Source organism: Oryctolagus cuniculus, chromosome 10, assembly GCF_964237555.1.
Source record: "Oryctolagus cuniculus chromosome 10, mOryCun1.1, whole genome shotgun sequence".
Taxonomy (NCBI): Eukaryota; Metazoa; Chordata; class Mammalia; order Lagomorpha; family Leporidae; genus Oryctolagus; species Oryctolagus cuniculus.
This window is the reverse complement of record NC_091441.1, coordinates 121,421,503-121,437,235: the sequence shown is the minus strand read 5'-3', so window position 1 is coordinate 121,437,235 and position 15,733 is coordinate 121,421,503.

The following is a 15,733-nucleotide window of genomic DNA, read 5'->3' as shown; positions in this document are numbered from 1 at the left end:
GCACCATATTGTGGGAGAGCAGATGCATAGAATAAGTCTTAATTCCAGTAACTTAGTCTAGTCCGAGTTGCTCCCCACAGTATATATATTATATATAAATGTTTTTTGCTGTTTTGCAAATATACACATACATACATATATACCTGCAAAAATGTTGGGAAGCATATGCACTCAAATGGTAATAGTAATAATTGCTGAGGGGTAGAGTATTTTTTTCCATCCTTACAATATTTCGTACATCCTCTAACTTTTTGCAACCATTACACTTTAATAATGAGAAAAAACAATTTTTATTGTAAAAATGTTACATTTTTGAAGATTTGTTGAGACAGAAAAGTGACATATATTGCTTAAAATCAAAGTTACAAAACAGCAAGTTTAAGATTTAATTTTTGTTATATAATGCAATAATACGAAACTGAAAGGATATGACAAAATACTAATATCAATTATCTTTGATGTGATAATTTTTTTCTTTTTAAGTTTTTACTTATTTGAAATAGAGACAGAGAACTTCCATCCACTGATTCACTCCCCAGATGCTCACAACAAATGAGGCAAGGCCCCGCTAAAGCCAGCAGCCCAGGACTCAATCTAGGTCTCACATGTGGGTGGCAGGGACTTAAGTACTTGAGCCATCACCTGCAGTCTCCTAGGATTCGCATTAGTAGGAAGCTAAAATCAGAAGCAGAGCACTCTGATAAGGGATGCAGGCATTTCAAGCAGTTCTTAACCACTTAAACAAATGCTGGGTAATTTTAAAAATTACCCAGAGCTGTAGCACATCAACTTAAGTCACCACTTGTGACACCAGCAGCCCATATCTGAGCACTGGTTCAAGTCCTGGTCTGCTTGGAATGCCTGCTTCCAATCCAGCCTCTTCTAATCCAGCCTCCTGCTGAGGTACCTGGGAAGGCAATGAATGATGGCCCAAGTGTCTGGGTCCCTGATACCCATGTAGATCTGGATGGAGTTACTGTGTCCTGGCCCCACCTGTGGCTGTTGCAGCCACTTGGGGAGTTAACCAGCTGATTCATGATCTCTCTCTCTCTCCCTCCCAACCCCCCCCCCAACACGCCTTTCAAATAAAAAAGTAAATAAGTGTTTAAAAATAAAATTATCCAAGATTTCTCTGTCATCTATGTCACCTTTTACTTGTTTTATCTTGGAAGCCCGCCACCTCTGGGAAGCCCCCTCTGACCATCCCCACACTCAGCTCATGTGCTCTGCTGAGATGCCTATGAAACACGTTTCAACTACTGCCCTGCTCACACACAGTACGAGATGCTGTTTGCTCTTATTCTTCCTGGGAACTCTGTAAGGGGGCCCCAGGTGTTTTGCGTCTTTCACGCACACTAGTATTTGATCCTGGTCAGTAAACACTAGTAGCCACACTGTTTTCTCTCAAATGCTGCCATGACAGGTGAGGGTTCAGTGATGAGCTGGGCAGGCAGCCCCTACACGCGGCTCCCACCCTCTGCCAGTGTGCCTGTGTCTTCATCTGACAGAACCAGCTCTAGGGGGAGGGGCTCCTTTCTATGTCCAGGGTTTCTCATCTTCAGCCCATCAAGGTTCACTGCAAAAACCAGCAGATGGAACCAAAGGAAAGGGCTCATTATCACAGAACATAATGTATTACCCACAGGATTCCTGAGTCTCTGCCACTGGGTAAAGAAATCCAGATTCAGAGAATGTTGAAATAGGTGGATCCCAAGACCCCAGCTGGGGGCAGAGTCACCCCTCCTACTGCAGCATCCTGAGTGATACATTAAAACACAAAATAATCTGCACAAAACCTGCTCAGTTGGCTCTAATTCAGTATTATGTTTCTTATGTAAGGCTAAAGCATTATATTTCTGAATTGATAATTAACGTTCAAACTTCATAGAGCTATATCTTTTTAAAAATAAAAACATCTGATAAACATAATACCTCTTACTAATAGCATTGGCTCTGTGGACAGATTTCTGAGGCCACTTTTTTGGCTTCTTACCAAATTCACGTAGCACCTTCTAGCAGCCAAGCGTGTGGTTCAAAGCGAGATCAGACAGGTTCAAGTTTGCATGCAAATTTTACTTTCACCGGCTGTGTGGTTTGGGCGAGTTAATTAACCTCCTGTGCCTGTGTTCCCTCAGCAGCGGAAGACGGAGGTAAGGGCAGCACATCGCTCACAGGGCTGCCACAGGAATTAGCCAAGTAACGCCTGACAGTGCACAGAGGGAGCTGGAGCAGAGCAGCTGCTCACTCTGCTGACTGGTTTTCATCATCGCCTGCCTGCAGGCTACTGTAACTGCTGCTGCCACTCCCAGGCTGACTTTGTGAACCAAGACAGAAGTCACTCCTCATTCAGCTGCTTCATTCAAGCTGCTTCTGTTCCCTGGAATGGTCTACCCTTTCCTTTCCATTCAAGATTCACCTCTCCAAAATTAGCCCTAAACCCCTGTCACACACACTTCCCACCTCCAAAGTATGAGTATGTGCCAGCTGCGGCGGTCAGGGGAGGAGGGTAGCACAACACTATGAAACACACGAGTGAACACCAGGAGGAAAAAGAACCTGAACTCTGCAGTCAAAAGGCTCTGACTGACACTGCTCTCTGGCAAGGACCAGCTGTGCGGCCGCGAACAGATCCACTTACACTCTGCAAGCCTTCATCTCTTCAGCACGTCTCCAGCCATTCCTTCCACCAGTGCAGCAGAGAAGAGCAACAAGGCTAAGAGCAAATGAGAACAAACAGGAAGACAGAGAACAGAATCAAGGGTGGTGAAAGGGCTGAGAGAGTGGACAGCGAGGCCAGGGAAGATGGTCAGAGCTCAGTTGAGGGGGGAGGCTGGGCCCACATATCCATCATCAGTCTCACTCCCATGAGCAGAAACAGAGAAGCCTCGCGAGAGCCAGCAGGCTGGGAAAGGTAATAGTTTCTATTAGAAAGCCAAGTCTACGGCCCCGAACGCACCCGATCTCATCTGTTAGAAAGCCAAGCAGGTAAGTTCAACATTAGTTAGGGGAAGACCTGGATAGGGAAGGAAAGGGTAACAACTGATCCTACAAACTGACAACAGATGGCCTTGCTGGGAGGCCTGGTTACAAGCTGTGGAGCTAGGAACTGCTTTATACTGAATTCAGCTGCACAGTGTTCGAGGCATGTGTCAGTGGCAATAATGGGTGGTTTCCTAGCACATTTGCCCCCATCTCTTACTTTTACAACAGACCTTGCCATGTGCACCAATACACCCACCCTAGGCTCACAGAGAGACAGATGTCTCAGATCTGGCTGCTCAGAATATCCCCTTTCCAGTGATGCTGCCCAAAATATCTCACAGCCAGAGCATCACTGGCCAGGACGGGTTCCTGCCACAATCATGCTGTCACACTGGCACATGCAGGCTGTACGCAGCCCACCTACTCTCCTGGGCACAGGATGAGTCAGCAGATGACACAAGGTTAACCATGGCCATTCAGATCCTCCTCGAGGAATGAAAAACAGACCTTGGGAAAAAGAAACAAAGCTTTTTACATTAGGACAGCTAAGATGGGAAAATTGAACTGAGAGAGCAGAATGAAAACAATCCCACAAGCAGAAGCGAGCCAAGTGCACAGATAAACCCTCCAAGGGTGTCCTACTCCTCAATGCCTGCTCCTGCACTTTTCTCTTTGATTCTGTTGTCTGCACCGTCACCCTTCCCAGTCACTTGACTCAGTCTCGTTTTTCTTAAACTTATTCAAATTGGATTTGTCATGTGCAATCATGGATTTTGAAAAACATGTCTCTGCTCACAGTGGCCAAGTAGCTGGGCACAAGAAATATCCGTGTACCAAATTAATCGCAGGGAAAGGCAGGGGCCATTAACAGCACAGAGGAAGGGGAGGCCCAGCGAGTCTGCAGGTTCACTTTTGGAGAAAGTGCACTTTAGAGGAGCATCTGCCAGAAACTGCGCTCAGCAAGCCCCAGTGTGCCCCTCCTGTCACAGCACCCCTGTCCCATGTTCACTCCTCCCAGGCCTCTTGCTTCTGTGCTGTATCTCTGGGCCACTGTTTGCACTGTGGCAATCTGTTTATCTCAGTATCATGGAGCAAAAGATGCCCTGGATTTACCTTCGAGTAAACAGTCACTGAGTGTTTATGTCATAAAAAAAAGGTCACATCCCACACATAAAACTCCACAGCGTCTACCCTGATCAGGCAGCAAAGCTGCCTCAGTCCTACCCATAGGTCTGTTAGATCTACATCTGGGTGACCTTGCTAGTGAGTAGTGAGTAGAGGAGTTATAAACATCTCAGTAGGTTCTTAGTATTTAAGAAAAATCTCTGAAGTACAAAGTTTCAAAAATACGGGGCTGGCACTGCAGCAGAGCAGGTAAAGCCACCCTCTGCAGTGCCAGCATTGCATTTGGGTGTTGGTTCGAGTCCTGGCTGTTCCACTTCCGATCCAGCTCTCTGCTATGGCCTTGGAAAGCAGCAAAAGATGGCCCAAATCCTTGGGCCCCTGCACCCACGTGCAAGACCCAGAAGGAGCTCCTGGCTCCTGGCTTCAGATCCACTCAGCTCTAGCCACTGTGGACATTTAGGGAGTGAACCAGCAGATGGAAGCTCTCTCTGTCTCTAGCTCTGCCTCTCTGTAACTCTGCCTTTCAAATAAACAAATAAATAAGTCTTTTTAAAAAATGCAGGGCTTGAGAAAATCTACACAGAGAATTCTATCAGTTAATCCCCTCTCAAACAAGTTCATCATAATGGTCAGACATCACTAGGCTTACAAATGCTTGCAGCTTACCATAGGATAAACATCAAGGATAGCCAAAAAGACAGAACTATGTAAGATTAATGGCCCCTCAGAGAACAGGAAGGTGGGAGCAGACACAGAGAAGAAGGCACGGTACCATACCCACGCTCTTCCAGGTCATACAGATGTCTGATCAGCCTCCACCAGGATCCCCTAACCTGGGTAAGCTCTTGGTCCACTCCAGATAAACAGGAACCACTCAGTGTCCATTTATATGCAATAATAGTAGCCATTCAATAAATGCTAGGTGTATGCCAGACACTGTGCTAAGCAGTAAGTAAGTTAACACTTGGAAAATGCTTGGCACAGTGTGTAGACACTTAGTAAGAACTTAATAAATGTTAGCTATTCTCCTCATCATTATTATCATCATTTTTAAATTTCATAAGAATTATGTGTCTTTTGTTGCAGCTATTTTGTAATTTAGGAATTCGAGGCTTAGAGAGATTGAGTGAATTGTTCAAAGTTACTCAACAAGCAAAGAAGCCATGAAATTAAACCAGACATCCTGGTTTAAGAGCTTCTAACTACTATGTTCTACAGCCTTGTTTCTGTTCAAAAGGGTGTTTCAAAAAACAACAGGGAACATTGTGCCAGTATTTTATTCTTATTTTTGTTTATGTGAGAGGCAGAGAGAAGACAGAGAAGTTCCATCCACTGGTTCATTTGCTAAATGTCCACAACAGTCACAGCTGGGACAAGGCTGGAGCCAGCACAGCAGCTGGGAATACAACCCAGGTCATCCATCACCTGCTCTCTCCCAGGCTCTATACTAGTAGGAAGCTAGAGTCAGGAGCAGATATGGGCATAGCACGGAGACACCCCAGTAACACTGCAGAATGACTGCCAACCTGAAGGAACACACAGCACATATTTACCAAATGAGCACACAAAAATACATGAAATTTCAAATTGGGCAAGTGCTATGGAAAAAAAGTGAAATTTCCAGAGAAAACCACATTGGAGGCTACAGTGGAGCTCTTGGCTGTTATTTACCCAGTGTGCATTCTTCCTCTTCCTCCCTTACAAACCTCCTGCCCCACCTCTCCCACATCCCAGATACGTCCTGCATGTGACTCTGGGAGAATGACCTCCATGACATTGCTCTGTGCCTTCCCTGAACCCTGGGCCTAGCCAGGCCAGAATGAGAGACATAAAGCACTCTCTCATGTCAGGCCTCCTTTCCCCATGCCACATGGTAGAAGTCAGCCCCAGAGGGGGAGAATGAGAAGTGAGTCACCCAGCCAAGAGGAGGGAGGAACAGAGCAGAGCTAGAATGCAGGAGGTGTTCTTTTGGAGTCCCTGGAGCCAGTAATGCCTGAGTCAGCTCCATCCCAGGGTTCCCTGGTTCAAGAGAAAAAAAAATCTTTTTCTGCCTAATTTTCATTATTATATTGAGAAATAATCATTATAAACTCAAGAATCTAATTTGTATTTGAAATAAATGCTTCTTTGAATAAATAATGATTAGGTTAATTTGGAAGAACTAAGTAGGAATAGCTAAAGGGAGAGTTGGAAGTTGTAGTTCCTGACATGGAGAACAAGAGACTCTGAGGTCCAGCAGTGAGAAAGAGGTCCCTGCAGGAAGTAGAAACAGAGCTGGCACGAGGACCTCTGTTGTGGGAGAGGATGGGGAGAGATAGTTGGGGTCAGACCATGCAGGCTACATGGAGGACCCTGTACCTCATTAACTTATCAATAATAACTACAAATCTGACTAATCTTACAATTTAAATGGAAACAGCTTGACTTACATCAAAGTTAATTTTCCAAAACACCTGCTCTAACTTAAAACACAACTACCCAGGGCCAGAGCTATGGCATACCAGGCTAAGCCTCCACTTGTGTCCCAGCTGCTTGTCTTCCAATGTAACTCTCTGCCTACGGCCTGGGAAAGCAGCAGAAGATGGCCCAAGAGTGTGGGCCCCTGCGCCCACTTGGGACACCAGGAAGAAGTTCCTCGCTTCTGACTTCTTACCAGCCTGGCTCCAGCCACTGCAGCCATTTGGGGAGTGAACCTGCGGATGGCATACCTTTCTCTCTGTCTCTCCCTCTGTCTGTCTGTAGCTCTACCTCTCAAATAAATAAATAAAATCCTTTTTAAAAGTACAGTTATCCACATACCAAGCACTCTGTTCTATCTTCTTCACCCTTTCTCCACACCTGTTTCCTACTGTGTTCGGCTAACTCCAGCTCAATGCCCCTCCTGGCCAAGAAAAAATGCACACATCTTTTGGTAGCAAATGGCAGAGGAGGGAATACCCAGGGTAACACCGTGGCTCTAACAGCTGAGCTATGGAAAGTTGCCCCCTTGGGGCCAATTAGCACCAACTCTAATGAACAGCAGCGGCCATGGTCTCTGATCTGTCCTCACCTTTACACAGCTCTCTTTCACTGCTTCACTAGATCAGGTGTAAGGTGAGTTTAAGGATGGCAGAAAATGTGGTTACTGAGAAGCTCAAACACCTGCTCCCTCTAAGTATTAAGGACATTCAATATTATTTCCTCCAGCATCCCAAGGTCCCAAATCCTAAAACAATGCTGTAAATTCTTTTAAATAGACTAGATTAGTGACAAAGTCCCCACAGCAGCAACAGCAGCCGTAGATGCCTCCTGTGGCCATTATTGATAACGAGCACTGGGAGGAGCCTCCCTAATTCGCCAGCACCTGGCCATGCACATTGCATTCTGTGAAATCCTTGGTTGAGCCCTGACAATTCTCCTTTCTTTTTTTTAATATTATTTATTTATTTATATGAGAGGTAGAGTTACAGTGAGAGAGAGAGACAGAGAAAAAGGTCTTCCTTCTGTTGGTTCACTCCCCAGATGGCCGCAATGGCTGGAGCTGCGCCGATCCAAAGCCAGGAGCCAGGAGCCAGGAGTCTCTTCTGGGTCTCCCATATCGGTACAGGAGCCCAAGGACTTCGGCCGTCTTCTACTGCTTTGCCAGGCCACAGCAGAGAGCTGGATCAGAAGAGGAGCAGCCGGGACTAGAACCTGGTGCCCATATGGGATGCTGGCACCGCAGGTGGAGGATTAACCTACTGCGCCACGGCACCGGCCCCTCTCCTTCCTTAGTAATGTCCACAGCCCCAAAATCCCAAAGGGAGACCACCCCAGCAGGTCTTAGTCATGTCACTTGCCCTCAGAGCTCTGGCTCTATTCCTACTCACTGCGTAGGTTAAGGAAACTAGCTAAGCTCTCTTAGCCTTAGTTTGCTCATCTATGAAATTGCCTGCCCTATGGGTAGCAAAGTGTACACTATGAGGACCACATGAAATAACTCCTGCACAGGACTTGGGATTTGGTACAGAGCCTAACACAATGAATTTTTGATAAATTTCAGCTATTACCAGCAAATGTGTTACCTTGTCCTGCAATTCAATTCAATTTGGATTATAACTACCCAGTTTGTGCCAGACTCGAAGGCCCAGCAGCTCAGCCCCATAGACTGCTCTCAGCCCTGATGCCAACTGCAAGTACTGGGCACCCAGTGCACCCAATCTTTCATCTGCTTTGGTGCCAAAGGCAGTGCTCCCCAGATCCCATCTTTTGGTTTTGCTAATCTGGTAAAATGGCTCACAGAACCCAGGGAAACATTTCACTTAGTTAGCAGTTTGTTGTAAGGCATACAACACAGGAAGGGCAGAGGTGGGCAGCACAGAACCTCCATGTCCTTTCAAGGGGCACCACTCAGCCCCAGCCCCTCCTCAGATTCATCAACCCAGAGACTCCAGGCTCACAGCCTGCGGGATTTCCCAGAGGCTTCATTATGTGGGCACAAGGAATTAGCTCAGCGTCCACTGGTGATTAGCTCAGCACCCACTGGAGATTAGATCAGCATCCACTGGTGATTAGCTCAAACTCCAGCCAGTCTCCCCTTCTCAGAGGCTGGGAACAGTCAGGGGGTGGGGGCCTGAAAATTTCATCCCTCAATCTTTCTGGTGACCAGCTCCCATCCTGAAGCTACCCAGGAACCACTATGCACCTGCCACTTCACTTGTATCAGTCCATAGATTCCAAGAGTTTTGGAGCTTTGTGCCAGGAAGTAGGAAAAAAAAAAAAACATATATTTTCTATTGTATCACATGTGGGTACCCAAAAAGGTTCCACAACTTTGAAATAAGTCTGTGATATAAAGAGGGGTATATTTGATTCACAGGGCCTAACAACTCTTGTGCACACAAGAACTCCAGAAGGGGTAAGATTTTTTTCTTACTTTCTAAGGGAAAGTTCTGATACCAGAAAATAAAGGCTCATGCTGCTCATCTCTGGAAGACCAATTTACCTGGGCCAAGAGTTGAAGCAAGAAAATCAAGATTATGCAAAACACTAGTGGCCTTGGGGGGAAAGCAGACTTTTCTGTATCAAAAGGGCTTTTTCCACTTTGCACGTCAGCAGGAGAGCTAAAGCAGGAAAGGGGAGCTGGGGGACAATGAGGAGGATGATGGGCTTATTAGCTGATTGTCAGAATGATTTCTAAGGTCAGTTCCAATCACCATCTTGATGTCGGTTGGGTGATGGTCCCTCTGATCTAAGGCTTGACTGTTAATAGTTGGTTGTGGGGGCCGGTGCTGTGGCACAGTAGGTTAATCCTCTGCCTACAGCGCTGGCATCCCATATGGGTACCAGTTCTAGTCTCAACTGTTCTTCTTCTTGTCCTGCTCTTTGTTAAGGCCTGGGAAAGCAGTAGAAGATGGCCCATGCATTTGGGCCCCTGCACCCGCATGGGAGACCTGAAAGAAGTTCCTGGCTTCTGGCTCCTGGCTTCGGATCAGCCTGCTCCAGCCATTGCAGCCATTTGGCCAGCTCCAGCCATTGCAGTGGATGGAAGACTTTTCTGTCTCTCCCTCTCACTGTCTTTAACTCTACCTCTCAAATAAATAAAAATCTTAAAAAAAAAAAAAGTAAATAAAAACTAGGAAAAACTGACCAAAAAAAAGTAGTTGGTTATGATAAATAACCAGGCAGAGATCCCTTTGGCACTGGACTTAGGGGTCACAAATTCCTTCCTTAGAGGTCTCAAAATTCTAACCATTTCCTTGTCATTAATCGCTGGAATTCTTAAGCAAGAATTATTTATCTGTTGAGTCAAATGTAGGTATACTCACAAAGCCAGCAATTAATTTTTCTTAAGCAGAATGTGAAAAGAGAAAAGCAAATTTATTCACTTTCATAACAGTTAACTTTTCTAGACAAACAAGACAACTAGCAAGCCAAAAATTTCACCATGGAGAAGAATGACAGGGAGCAAAACCTTCCAGGAGGGAACCAACAGAGAGCTGGCCTGCTCTAGCCAGGCACCATCCAGTTCTGAGAGATGGGAACGCAATTATTACAAGAATGGGTTGTAAACAACTATGTAATCCTAACCGGACTAAACAACTTTTATTGACTTCAGTTTCCTTGCTGATAAAAAAAAAAGTTATCCACAGATAACTTTTCAGGGCCCCTTTGGCTCTCAAATGCAATGATCCTAGAGAGGCTACCTTTGCCTGGGGAAGACAATCCAGAGAACTTTGCTCCGGTAACACCACACTTCAAACTGAAAGAAAGCTATTTTACTTCAGACTCTACCAGGTAGAGTCTGATCTCTGATTATTTATCAATAATATTAATTAATTATTATTATTATATTATAATCACATAATATTGTTGTTGTTATAATAAATTATTAATATTAATAATATATTAATATATTTCTATTATTATATAATATGTTGTATAGTAATATATTAATATAATATGTTGGAATATTTTATTAATAATAATTTATTATTGATAATTATTATAATTAATTATTACCTGACCTAAACCAGGTAATAATTTAATCTACAAGAAACCAAACATGAATGGATAGTTCTGAGGTTTAGCGACCTGCCTGTCCCAGTGATATGCCTTTTCCAAAGACAGGAGCACCCTCTGGAGCAGCTGGAGGAGGAGGGGGAAGAGGAGCAAGCATAATAGACTTCTAAGAAATCACTGGAGCTTGATAACATATGACCCTTCATGTTAAATTCTTCGCATTCATCTGAGGAGTATCTTGGTAGCAGCATGCTGTTTGCTTGGCAAGAGAGAATCTACAAACATGAGGTAAACAGGTATGTTACATGGGCATCACATAGAAAAACCATCCTTCCTTTATGCCAGAATCATAATGAATATATCAGAGTGATCTCATTATTGGAGAATATATTACATGTCTTATTAAGTCAAGGAAAATATGAATTTCTTAATCTGTTAAGTTCCAAATAGTCTAGGTGGCACTGGGGAAAATTAATTTAATGGTCAGAACAAGGAACTAAAACTGAGTATCTCACATAAATTCCTCCTGGCACTTCAATGATAAATGTAAAGGGAGTCAATTGTAGGCAAGTAGACTTAAACACATGCAGGCTTGGTGGCAAGCAACAGAAATGTTAACTAATAATCACAAGAAAACACGCAGTGACAGCAGCGAAGTGTCTGGAGGAGCAGGCTTAGAACACCCAGCGATGAAGGGCACTCCAGAGGACACCAAGACAGAAGCACAGACAGATCTTGTTGCTAAGGCAGTGGGGCCTAGATGCCACTGCAGCTGCGCCTCCAGGACAAGCAGTATCAAACTGTACACTGTGTACTTAGATCACGGGCTCAAGATTCGAAGTCCTAAGCAAGCAAGAATCTTACTGCCAGGGTGGGTCAACATGTGCACCCTCAGGAAGCAGAAATCAGAAGGCTCTGTACTTTCTGGATTCCATGGAGGGAAACAGGTGCCTGCAAGTTTACACTCGCAGTAACACCACACAAACTGATGAAAGGCAGTTCAGAGGAAATCAACACAACTACTCAGAAGCAAGAAGTTATGTTTGCTTGCAACCAAAAGAGAAAGAAAAAGAAAGCTATAAGCAATAGAGTGTGTATGTGTGTGCTTGGTTATCATTTAACAAATCCTTCAAGGTCATGTGATGTTACCAAGAAGGCAATTCCAGAGCACAGAAGAGTTCACCAACCGAAAACACAACATCTAATACACTCTCAGCTCCTTAGGTGTCCTGAACCGCTGTGCATTCAGGAAGAAGGGCATCCCAACATGGTTGCTACACCTGTACTAAAGACTAAAATGTCCAAGCACTTGGTTGTGTTTTGAGTCATTGTTCACTGGTTCACTGTTGTCCTTTTCCTACCGCATCTAAAGAAGTTGATTCCACAGGAGTCACCAAGAGTTCCTCATTCTTGAATTGGAGATAACTCATTTGTTCACCTACAGTCAACAAAAGCCCATGGTTTTAAGTAGGGCAAACAGCTGCACTCCTTCTTAAGCCAGGTTTCCAACAGTGAATCCAAAACAAATGATCTGGACTTATAAAATGTCTCACTCAGATCCCAGGTACAGACAGGAGTTTGGCAGGAACACACTCTTTGTAGACCAACAAAGGCTACACTGTCTGTGGGAGCTTGACCAGACTTTATTATAAGATCTGCAGATGGCATCGTGAGGGATGTCACTATGGCTGATCACATCAATATAAGTTGATGTGTTGCAAAAACTGTCTATTTTTAATCCTCCTATTTCATCAAAGAAGTGTGATGTACAGTAATAAAACTCCTTGCAAGGAATTTTCATCTATAGAAGACAGTTCTCTTATTCTGTATAAGGCATTTTCACTTTTTAATAGAAAATGCTTATAAGCTCTTCTTCCTGTTTCATGAAGTAGCTAACCTAGATATTTTCAGTAAAAAACTTACTATTTTTCAAATGTACGAAACTAAATTGGTACATGTGTTTTTGCTAACATATATAAAAGTCTACTTTGTTCTATTAACAGAACATGTGGGCCAGTGCCACAGCTCAATAGGCTAATCCTCCACCTTGCAGCACCGGCACACCAGGTTCTAGTGCCGGTCGGGGTGCCGGATTCTGTCCCGGCTGTGCCTCTTCCAGGCCAGCTCTCTGTTGTGGCCCGGGAGGGCAGTGGAGGATGGCCCAAGTACTTGGGCCCTGCACCCCATGGGAGACCAGGAGAAGCACCTGGCTCCTGACTTCGGCTCAGCGCAGTGCACCGGCCACAGCGCGCCAGCCGCGGCAGCCATTGGAGGGTGAACCAACGGCAAAAGGAAGACCTTTCTCTCTGTCTCTCTCTCTCTCACTGTCCACTCTGCCTGTCAAAAAAAAAAAAAAAGAAAAGAAAAGAAAAAAAAAAGAACATGTGACCAATTTGAACAGTTCAAAATAAAATATTCAAGTCAGCAATGCTTTAAAATATCACAATGCATTTTCAAAATATTTGAGTCATGGAAGACTATGTGGACACAGATAAGCAGATAAGAAATGCTGCTATAGAAGTTTCTCCAGGGAATCCCTGAACCTGTGTGAGTTAGGAGAGGAAATAAGTAATGAAGTAAGATCCACATCAAACATGCCCCAGAAAGAAGGGTGGGTGGTTAAAAACAAGGTACTGTCATCCCTCCCCACAGCCCAAATAAACTATCAGCGTTTCCTCCAATGCACCAATAAATGCTCAAGTATACCCAGAGTTACCCCAACATTTGCCAGATTCTCCTAGGACTAGTTATTGATCCTGTGTTGTTCATTGGTGTCCTATATCCTCTGAAGTGATTGGTTCCTGGCCTGAAGAATTGCGGCTGTTTTTTGAAAGGCACCTAGATTGGGGGCATGGATAATTTTGCACAGGATGTACAATGCTAATCATTCATGAGTGTTTAATTAAACCCTAATGACAGACCATCAAGAAACAATGGTGGCGGAGCCAAGATGGCGGAATAGTGAGGGCGCGCACCGATAGTCCGGGAAAATTTAGTTTAATAAAAGGGGAGTTACGGTAGCCGCAGAAAAAAGAACCAGGAAAAAATTGCACGGGAATCGTGAATCGGAGGACCTACTGGGAGAACAAGGTCGCCCACCGCGCGCGCGGAAGCCAAGTCGCGGGACGGAGCCGCAGAAGCCCCAGTGCTCCAAGGGGAGTGCATGCCACACAGACAACAGCGGGGAGACTTGGGACGCTCCACACATCGGCGCTGGAAGGGGAGGTGAGCTCAATAACCCGAGACATTGGTGAGGAAACGGGGGTCAGAATCTAGAGGGGGGCCGGAAAGTGCAGCAAACTCACTACCTGAAAGAAGGAAAAAAAAAGCTTCGGGGTTTCTCTTCCCCCTAACCTTGCAAAGGTTACAAGGCTGGAAGGCTAGAATTCCCAAGAGACAAAGAGCAGGCCTGCGCTCTGGATTTACGTATCAATGGGGGAGAGCTAAGGAACTGAGTCACTACAATTCAGTAGCCTAGGCAACCCAGTGGGAGTCCAGAGGAGCCAAAGACTGGAAGCTAAATACCATCAATTCTGCACAGCCTTGCCCTGCGGTGTTACTTACCCCCTGAATAAATAAAATAAATAAATAAATAAAAAGAGAGAGATTTACCACGCATAACCTGAGGGTGTCACCTTTGCACACCCTTAACCTGGAAGAACCAGGCAGAGCTCTCAGGCCGCACCCATCTCAAGCCTCCAAGGCTCCTCCAACAGCAGGCAGTCCACTTAACACGGACACAGTATAAATAAAAAAAAAAAAAAGAAAGAAAAAAAAAACGCACAGTGACGCAAGAAGAATTAACTATGCCGAGTAACAAACACAGAAATAGAGGGAGCAAGATCAACGATGACACTATGATGCCTCCAAATAAGCAAAACACCCCAAGCCAAGAGTATGAAGATGATGAGATAGAAGAAATGCAAGATACGGATTTCAAAAAATTTATGATAAGAACATTTAGAAGTTTTCAAAAGCAAATCCTTGAACTACAGAAATCCTTAATGGACAAGATTGAAAATCTCTCTCGTGAAAACGAAATTTTAAGGAAGAGTCAAAATGAAACTCAGAAACTAGTAGAACAGGAAAGTGTTATAGTGAAGAGAAATCAAAATGAAATGAAGAGCTCAATAGATCAAATGACAAACACATTAGAAAGCCTTAAAAACAGAATGGGTGAAGCAGAAGAGAGAATATCAGACTTAGAAGATAGAGCACAGGAAAACATACAGTCAAACCAAAGAAAAGAAGAGGAAATTAGAAACCTAAAAAATATTGTTGGGAATCTACAGGATACTATCAAAAAAACCAACATTCGAGTTCTAGGAGTTCCTGAAGGCATGGAGAGAGAGAAAGGATTGGAAGGCCTTTTTAGTGAGATACTAGCAGAGAACTTTCCAGGTTTGGAGAAGGACAGAGATATCCTAGTACAGGAAGCTCATAGAACCCCCAATAAACATGACCAAAAGAGATCCTCACCACGACACGTGGTAATTAAACTTACCACAGTGAAACATAAAGAAAAGATCCTAAAATGTGCAAGAGAGAAACGTCAGATTACTCTCAGAGGATCTCCAATCAGACTCACAGCTGACTTCTCATCAGAAACCCTACAAGCTAGGAGGGAATGGCGAGACATAGCACAGGTGCTAAGAGAGAAAAATTGCCAGCCCAGAATATTATATCCTGCCAAGCTCTCATTTGTGAATGAAGGTGAAATAAAGACCTTTCATAGCAAACAGAAATTGAAAGACTTTGTGGCCACTCGTCCGGCCCTGCAAAAGATACTTAAAGATGTGCTACACTCAGAAACACAGAAACACAGCCATCAATATGAAAGAAGGGAAGGGAAGAACACCTACCAGTAAAAGAGCATGGGAAGCTCAAAGCATATACTAGAAAATATTTCCGGGAAAATGGCAGGGCAAAGTCACTACGTATCAATAGTCACATTGAACATTAATGGTCTGAATTCTTCAGTTAAAAGACACCGTTTAGCTGACTGGCTCACAGAACACAACCCAACTATTTGTTGCCTACAAGAAACACATCTCTCTAACAAAGAGGCATGCAGACTGAAAGTGAAAGGTTGGAAAAAGATATTCCATGCCAACAGAAACCAAAAAAAAGCAGGTGTAGCCATATT